We start from the raw sequence: 9,026 nt of genomic DNA on the forward strand, positions 1-9,026 counted from the left end.
TTCTATATACTTACATAATTTATTACATAGACTATACAAACATAAATGCATGTGTGCAGCAACCTTACCTGGGGCTGGAGGGGTCAATCACATACACACAGAAAGTAAAAGGAGAAGAAAAAGCTAGTATTTTTTTGCTTTGGAGGTCCAGAATTTTGAACAATCCTTTTTAAATGGTTTTTTACTCTTGCACAGGCTAGCTTAACTAAACTGGTCTGGCTTATCAACAATGAAGGCCAGCCTGGCCATTTGCCTAATTTAGAATTGTAAAGGAATATGAGTTGATTTTGAACTCCTCTCAGGATGCAGGGAAAGAAGGGACATCTGGTGGAATGAACTATGCTAGTAAATCCCTTTTGAATCATCTTTTCTGACAACGGGGTGGAAGAGTAACTGGTCGACCACAGAGCTCTCTCTGTTCACAGTAAGAAACATGCTTTGCCTCGGAGGGAGTCCATCAGCTAATATTAACACAGAGAAGGCGAAAGTGCAGGTTGACAGGAAAGCCTGGCTCTCCCCTGACTCAATTCAGGAGATCATTAAGGACGAAGTCTTGCTGTAAAGTACACCTCTCTTCCTCCGATGACAGTGACAACCAGGGCGCTGAATCAGGGACAGCCTGCTCTCCTTTGACAAACAAACACCCACTCTGGTAAGTGCCCTTTAATGTGCATGGAGTCTTTGTCTAGGAAAGGGATGCACAGTTGGCCAGTACAGAGCTGTAAGGGGAGAGCTTTGACATACCGATAAAGCTTCTTGGTTTACATTGGACTTGACTTTATCATTTACTGAAGGATATTATTAGTGTAGACATGATAGGCACTCTCTGCCTTCTCGAGCAAGAGCCAGAGAAATGTATACGAACAAAAGGTCTGCTGTGGAGAATCAGACCCTGTTTGTTCAGTGACTTCAGGATCCTAATCCTACAACTCAGCAGAGATAAGGCCTGAGGCAGAGGAAAAGAGCCCACCCAGCTCGGGGGGCCCCAGGAAGAAGAGTGAAAGCCAATCGTGTGAAAAATGGAAGTTCATCCAACACTGAGCATGTGTGTGGCTTTCCCTTGTTGCAAATTTGATATTATAAAAATAGATTTGCTCTTTGGGGCCAGATGGCATGCAATACTTCTGAAGTAAAATTCAGTCTTATGACAAAGGTCATTGCCAGAAAGAACCACTTGGACTGGGCTTGTTTGGCGCTTGTTGAAACCTTTGCATCCGCAATTACCTCTGCTTCCTTGAATGCAAACACACACACACACACACACACACACACACACACACACACACACACATGACATTAAGCCACATAGACCTAGATAACCACTGCTCCTGATGATTATTTCTGGCGATGGGGTGTCTTCTTTTTAACTTTATTTTACCTTTATTTATATTTTATTTGTATGGATGTTCTGCCTACATAGATTTCTGTGCAGCAAATGTATGTTCTGTGTCTAAGGAGGCCAGAAGGGAGCATCAGATCCCTTGCGACTGTTAGTTGTAGAGAATTGTGAGCTGTCGTGTAGGTGCTGGGAATTGAACCCTAGTTCTCTGGAAGAACAGCCAGGACTCTTAACCCTTGAGCCATCTCTCTAGCCCCAACTGGTTTCTTTATTATTGTAGTTTTGTACTGGGTTTTTCATCTCTCACTTCTATCTGAAAATAACTATAGTTAAAAACAGGCAAGTAGAAACGCTGGCTCTAACTGTCTGCTAGCTGTCTGCTTTATATGTGATTTCTCTTCTTGTTTTATGATGGTTTTCACTGAATAGCTAGCTGATTGGTTGATAGATGCACCACTAATTCATCAAAATCTATAAGAGTATCACTATTCTCTCTCTCTCTCTTACACACACACACACACACACACACACATACACACACACACCTGGAATCTGGAATGAAAGGCTGTATGTTACACATCTTCCTTAGAAGGTCATGACACACAGCCAACATTTTTTTTCAACTCTTACTCCTATAACTTGTATTGAAGATGATCGTAACTGTAATTAGGTGTCACTTGTAAAAGTTACTTGTAATTCTAAAGACCATAGAAATGCACTTGATTTTCAAGAAGCAGAATGACAGCTGGAACATTGTATAATTTAAGTGACTAGTCATATTCTAAAACTCATGCTGTGCACAGAACTGTGTGGCTTCGTAGATAAAGTGACTAATCTTACAAAGATTCTGAACCCAAGAAGGTTAAAGTCTAGGAGGAAAAAATAATTCAGTCTTAGAGAAGATAAAAATTTTATCATAGAATTTTGCTAAAATTTTCAGTTAGTAATTTATTTACAGACAAGGGCATATTGGGATTCTCTAGGACCTTCGGCCCTCATGCCCAAGTCACCTGCTGCTGCTGCTGTTCCAGTTAATTTAAGATATGCCACAAGCACTCCCAAATGTATTATAACTTTTATTTTATTTAACAATTTTCTGCTTGCTAAATACTATCCTAACTTTGGCTGGCAAGATGCCTCAGTGGATAATGCTGTTTGCTGCCACGTTTGATGGCATGAGTTTGATTCCTGGAACACAAATGATGAACTGAATCCTGCAAGTTTTCTTCTGGTTTCCACATGCATGGGCAAGCGCATGCTCTCTCTCTCTCTCTCTCTCTCTCTCTCTCTCTCTCACACACACACACACACACACACACACACACACACACACACACACACACGCGCGCGCGCTCCAGAATAAAAACAACAACAAAAAAACTGATAGGAAATCAAATATTCAAACTTTATGAATGTTAAGAAAGTTGATAACCATTAAATCCAGGCCTATTCTTTTTCTCCATTTTGTAGAAAGTACAGTTGAATAATAATTGAATGATATTTATTTTTATTGTAAGAAATAACATAAGCAAAACATACAAATGTAGGTTTGCCATAAGAAATACTTAAGTCTGGACTATTTTAGTTAATATTTATGTGAAAAATTCCACAACCTTTACATTTTAGTTTCTATCTACATAGGATGAACCACAAATACCCCATTTCAAAGATGAAACAGACATATGGATTGAATGAATATTTTGATGGGAAGAAGGTTAAATTTCTATAACAAGGGTCTTCAAACACAGTGGCCTAAACAAATGCAGGTTTCCTCTTCCCTCATGGCACAGGATGAGTTCATGACCACTCTATGGAAGTCTACAGCAAGCATCTATGTTATAGACCATTCTAAGAGCACCTGCAGAGCCAACAAACATGCTGTGAGACAATAGTGATGGGTCATAATCATTGTCACACCAAGGCTGCCGATGAACTGTTGTTATACTATTGTCAAAGAATCCTTAGAGGTATGGTTTCCTACAACCGTGAACAGCATCTCTTCTCCTTGTGGGAGGAGGGGGACCTTTCCTGGGAGGCTTCACATCTCCCTTTTCGAAACACTGATTGTGTGTGTCTAGAGATGATGAGGACAATTTTCATGATTTTTTGTTGTTGTTGTTTGTGTTATTTTTCCCTTGAAGGTGCGGTCTGTGAAGGAGGAAGGAATTACAGTACTGTGAGGAATCAGGTTTCAAGCTGTAGGAATACAGCAGAGAGCACATGCATTTGTGTGGTTGTACTTGTGTATGAATTCATTCAAGCAGGTGGAAGGGAGCTTCAGCTTGTAAGCCAATAAAACTGACATCAGGGACCAGAGCCTGTCAGAGGGTGCTCACAGGGCTTCAGTACCTAGGTGGATTTTCTGAACCAGTGTGAGCAGCCATCTATCAACTTTGGGTTTATGGGGTTTCTGAGATAGTTTCCACTTCTTCAGAGGCCATGGGACTTCTAGGCTCCATGTAGTAGTTACAGATGGTACAGTAGGTAAGTGTCAGATGGCGAACCAGCATGTGTCCTTGTCACCTCTTCTTTCCCAGAAGTCCCTTGCTCCTTGCAGCCAGCAGAGGCTCAGGTGCCTGGCTGTCTGCCTTCTGTCTGGAGTTCTCTTTGACATTGCTGCTTATGCACCCTGCCCTGGGGATTATGAGAAATAACAGGCAACAGAAACCCTTGGAGGTGCACCACTCAGGGATCCTGGCTCAGAATCCTGTTTACATCTTCATTCAACTTCATGTGACACCTAAGACAATCCTAACACCCAAACAGTATAACCAAAGGCAGTCAGTCACCTAGTGCTCCCAGCACAGTGAGTGTTTGATGACTTGGAGGTGGCACTGAGAAAAGGGCCAGGTTTTGGAATTGTAAACAGAATGTGGGACATGATCAAGCCCAGACACTTGAGACAATCTCAGGATTGTTTCCAATATTTTATGTGGTTGCCATATCAAGAATATGAATTATGAAACAAGTTTATAAACTCCATGATATAGTAAATTTATCCAACTTTAGTTAAAAAAATAACCTGTGGCATATCTTAAATTTATCAATATATACCATAGTATATGAAACAATTAGATCGAATTTTATTGCAAATTATAACAGTTCTCTGGAGTGTATTTATGCATGGAGGGTTAGGCTGTGTGGTTCTGCACAAGGAATATACACGTGATTACTTTCTCTACCTGGGGTAGCCCTGAATGGCCCTTACTGTCTCGTGACAATTAACGGCAGCACTCAAAACATGGATCAGAGTTAGTGTTAAATTATTTGTCCAAATTAGAACTCTGCTTGCTGCCTTCTCAACTGCGCAATGGCCAACAGGTCAGAGAACAAACCAGAGTGCCACTCTTCAGGCATCTTCCACTTTGTGTCAATGGGTCTCTTAGGGATGAGGTGGTCACTGTTCTTATGTGCTTTTGACTCTGTGGTTTATGTATCATAGCTCCAGGTAGAATCTTTGTCAGGGTGCCTCAGGGTGCATGTGTACATGCAACCTACACTGTTAGTCCTTAAGCACCTTCCCTCTTCTCTGTGCGACAACTTCTTTTATTGGTCTGCAACTTCAGCAAGTCTCCTGGGTTAGCAGACTGGTGAGCATGCAGGGATTCTCCTGTCTCTGCCTCCCATCTCAACACTGCTAGGTTTACAAGTACCCTGATTTCTATGTTGGTTCTAGAGATGGCTTTGTTCTCTGTGTCTTATGGCAAGGGCTTTGTTACTCAGTCATGTCCTCAGCCTCACCTTTGAGAATCTTAAGGGATGTTCCGACACCACTGTGAGATTTAGACACAACAATGAGGGAAGCATGTTCTTATGTCTTGTCCCAGATTTACCTTTGATGAAAATAGATCTAAGAAATACCAGACTCTCAAGCCGACCACAATGATAAGAGGCAGAGCAGGATCCCAACCGAGACTCACAGCAGCTTCCCATGGCCATGCACAAGGAGATGTTGGACAATGCCCTACCATCCATTTGGTCAGTGCTTCAGAAGAGCTCGTACCCAGTTGGTTGTCTGTGTGCTAGTTAACCTGACCAGTGACAGACCTGAGTTGTAGGGCTCACCTCAGAGATGCCTTTAACTAGAAGCCAAATCTCCCAGCAGATAACACAGGGATTTCCCCTCTGCTCCTCACAAATACTGAAAAATTTTTTTTGAAATTTTCCATTATGAGAAGAAAATTTAATATTTAAAGGTAATTTGACCTGTACATGCATATACCATGAATATTTGATAAAACCTATAGCAAATGTATTTATAGAGCATTAGTCTGAGGATATTTATTTCTTATTCATTTTCTGGGATATTATTTCTTCAGCACGTGTGAAGTTGCACTCTACAAATGCCTGACTCTCAAGATGCCCATAGAAATGAGAAGGGGCTCTTCCTCTTCGCATCACAGCTGGTAGAACCCCAGTCACTCACCCCTAAAAGAAGCTCTTCTAAGACAGCCAGAGGACCCAGTGTGGCTGTAGGGTCACATTCATGGAAATCTCCCAAATTGCCAACAACAGAGTGCAACATTGCCCTTGTCTTCTGTAGCACCAATGTTACTCCTCTGTGAGATTTCAGTCTAATTCCATCGATTAACACGTATGCACTGTCCAGTTTCGTGAATTGTTCGATATAATATTCAATTTGGAGACTTGCCTTTTCCTTAAATTGTTTGGTGTACACACCTAGATGATTAATATTTTTCTTTGCTGTAGCATCAATGTTGAGAGAGAAAAAAATAAAAGCAGAAATGAATATCAACAAGGAAAACAACAAGAAAGGGGAAGACAGCATTTCTATACAAGTACAGTTTAGAATTATTTTGTTACGTGCATTTGAGGAGGAAAAAAAATTGCCTCACCATTATTGTAAAAAGAATGAATACATTCAAAAAACAAAAGTTTCTGACTTGTACGTATGAACTATGTTGAGGTCTTGGATATCAATTAGACAGGGAAACCTACTCCCCTTGTCAAAGGATGGGTAGATTTGTGCTTATAAGGGCGCTCACACTGGACAGTATGGAGCCCAGGCCACACTGCCTGATATGGAACCATCCAGCTTATATTTATTTGCCAGGATGCAACCACCTTGCATTTTTCATGTTGTATACATAATACAGCTCTTTTAAATGCCACTTTAGCAAGAAAGAAGAAGTCAACATTTGCTGGTCAATGGAGGAAAAACTAAACAAAACAGAAATTTCAACAGCAAACTACTTTAAAACACAGGAGTCTGAATGGAGTTATTCCATAAAGTACAGGTCAAAATAGCTCCAAAACCCTGATAGGTTTATGCTAGAAGAAATGTTTGTTGGTTGATGTGGCGGTCAGGTCTCATATGATTTAGTTACGTAGTCACCAAGCTTTGGTCTGAGTTTGTCTTACCATTGTGGTACCAAGTTCTTACTCGAAGTCCCTGAACACATTTCCTGCTATGTGAGAATTAGATACCTTTGTTTACAGACTCCTAAATCTTCAAGCTTTTGATAAAGCCCTGCTCTTTTCCAGTGTAGATACACAGAATGCTACATGTGAAGACAATTGCCTGATGATTTCTAAAGAGCTTGCCTTTGACAACATTTTTTTCCCAGTGAAAGGATGACCAGCACTTCCATGACTGTTTTCAGATTATTTATTTTTGCCATAAATGAGCTTAGCTTCACACTATACAGCACACAAATGATCACGTGTGCAGGCTTGTGCCTGCACACACACACACACATACACACATTTACACACACTATCACAGGAACGAGTTTTTCTCAAAATATTTCTCCATATTAGATTTCGATGTTTTCTGTTCTAGACTATTCTATTTCAGTAATAAAAACATGCCAGATTTACGACTCAATAACTCTAGCTCTGAGTCTGCACTTGGGTCCCCACACACAGTGTAAGAAGCGCTGCCTGGCTACTAACAAGGCACAAACTTGAGTTTGGGCTTTTAGTTTTGCATTTGACTTTAAACTGGCAGACAAGGTAGTAGGCTGGGTGTGGTCTTTCCATACAGACTGAGCTCTGGGTTCTCATCCTCCCCCAACTCTTCCCGCTTCCACCTGCATTCCTCCGTTTTACTGCCTTGAGTGTTTGATTTCCACTTGACTCATTCCTTAAAAGCTTTCACCCTCCTCATGGTCACTTCTCCAGTTCAATAACTGAAACTCATTCATATACACACATACTTATGCATATTCAGACATGTGTATCTATATTATACATATACCATATAATTATATACTTATATATAAATAATCAAAATTAAAATAAATAAGAAATTAAAAATATGTAATATATAAATATATATAATATATTATATTATATATAATTATGTTATAATAAAGTATACAATATATTATTATATAATTATACTGATACATATAAAATATGTAGTATAATTTATTATACATGTTATATATGTTGTATATGATCTGTGTTTGATATATTATTAATATGTAATATATGGTATATGATATATGATATGATTTAAGATATCTGATTGATATATATGACATATTATATATGATAACATAATATAAGATTATATATGATATGCGATATATTATATATGTGTTTATGTAAAAATGTCAGGGTCCTCATATGAGAAAGGATGTGTGATATCTGTGTTTCAGGTTCTGACTCACCTCATTTAGTATCATGATTTCTAGATCCATCCATTTTTCTTTCCTTCTCAATAAAATTCCATTGTACATATATACTATATTTTCATTAGCTATTCATTTGAAGAACATCTGAGCTGGTTCCCTTTCCTTGCTGTTATGAACAGAGCAGCACTAAATCTGGATGAATAGTTATCTCTTGTGGGATCTAGAGTCCTTTGGGTATATGCCCAGCAGTGGTTAGCTGGGTATATGGTTTTTCAGTTTCTTTGAGAAACCTCTACCCCAATGGTTGTCAACCTTCCAAATGCTGTGACTCTTTAATATATTTTCTCATAGTATGGTACACTCAACCATAAAATTATTTTCATTGCAATTCTGTAAGTGTAATTCTGCCACTGCTATGAATTTTAAGGTAAATATCGGACATGCAGGATATCTGATGTGTGACCCCTGTGAAAGGTCAATCTAGCCCTTAAGGGGCCATGACCCACAGGTTGTGAACTAGTGAGCTAGACTGATTTCCATAGCATCAGCTTACACTCATAATCACACCTGGTTTGGAATCATTTTTCTTCTTTTACCAATAGTCACACATAATCTGTCTTTTTAATGTTTTCATCTTTCCAGTCAAGCATATAAAAGTCTCTTAGCTTTAGCCTCTCACAGAGCTTTATAATGCATTGAAAGAATTTTGGAATGGGAACCTACAGCAGTTACGGGTTGGAGTGATTAGTTTTTCTTTTCTTTTCTTCTTACTATTTTTATTTTTTTAGATATTTTCTTTATTTACATTTCAAATGCTATCCCAAAAGTTCCCTATACCTTCCCACCACCCTGCTCCCCTACCCACCCACTCCCAATTCTTGGCCCTGGTATTCCCCTGTACTGGGGCATATAAAGTTTGGAAGACCAAGGAGTCTCTCTTCTCAGTGATGGCCGACTAGGCCATCTTCTGCTACATATGCAGCTAGATACACGAGCTCTGGGGGTACTGGTTAGTTCATATTGTTGTTCCACCTATAGGGTTGCAGACCCCTTCAGCTCCTTGGGTGCTTTCTCTAGCTCCTCCA

General features: G+C 39.6%; 1 long non-coding RNA gene across 1 annotated transcript in view; it reads left to right on the top strand.

Moving 5' to 3' along the window:
* Positions 1-396: 396 nt before the first annotated feature.
* The window catches only part of LOC110298644, a 46,058-nt gene continuing 37,428 nt past the window's right edge, over positions 397-9,026 (top strand). The window contains exon 1 of the long non-coding RNA XR_002378394.1: positions 397-652. This is a non-coding gene — a long non-coding RNA (uncharacterized LOC110298644). The remainder of the gene's footprint in view (positions 653-9,026) is intronic.

This window comes from Mus caroli, chromosome 7 (assembly GCF_900094665.2).
Source record: "Mus caroli chromosome 7, CAROLI_EIJ_v1.1, whole genome shotgun sequence".
NCBI lineage: Eukaryota > Metazoa > Chordata > Mammalia > Rodentia > Muridae > Mus > Mus caroli.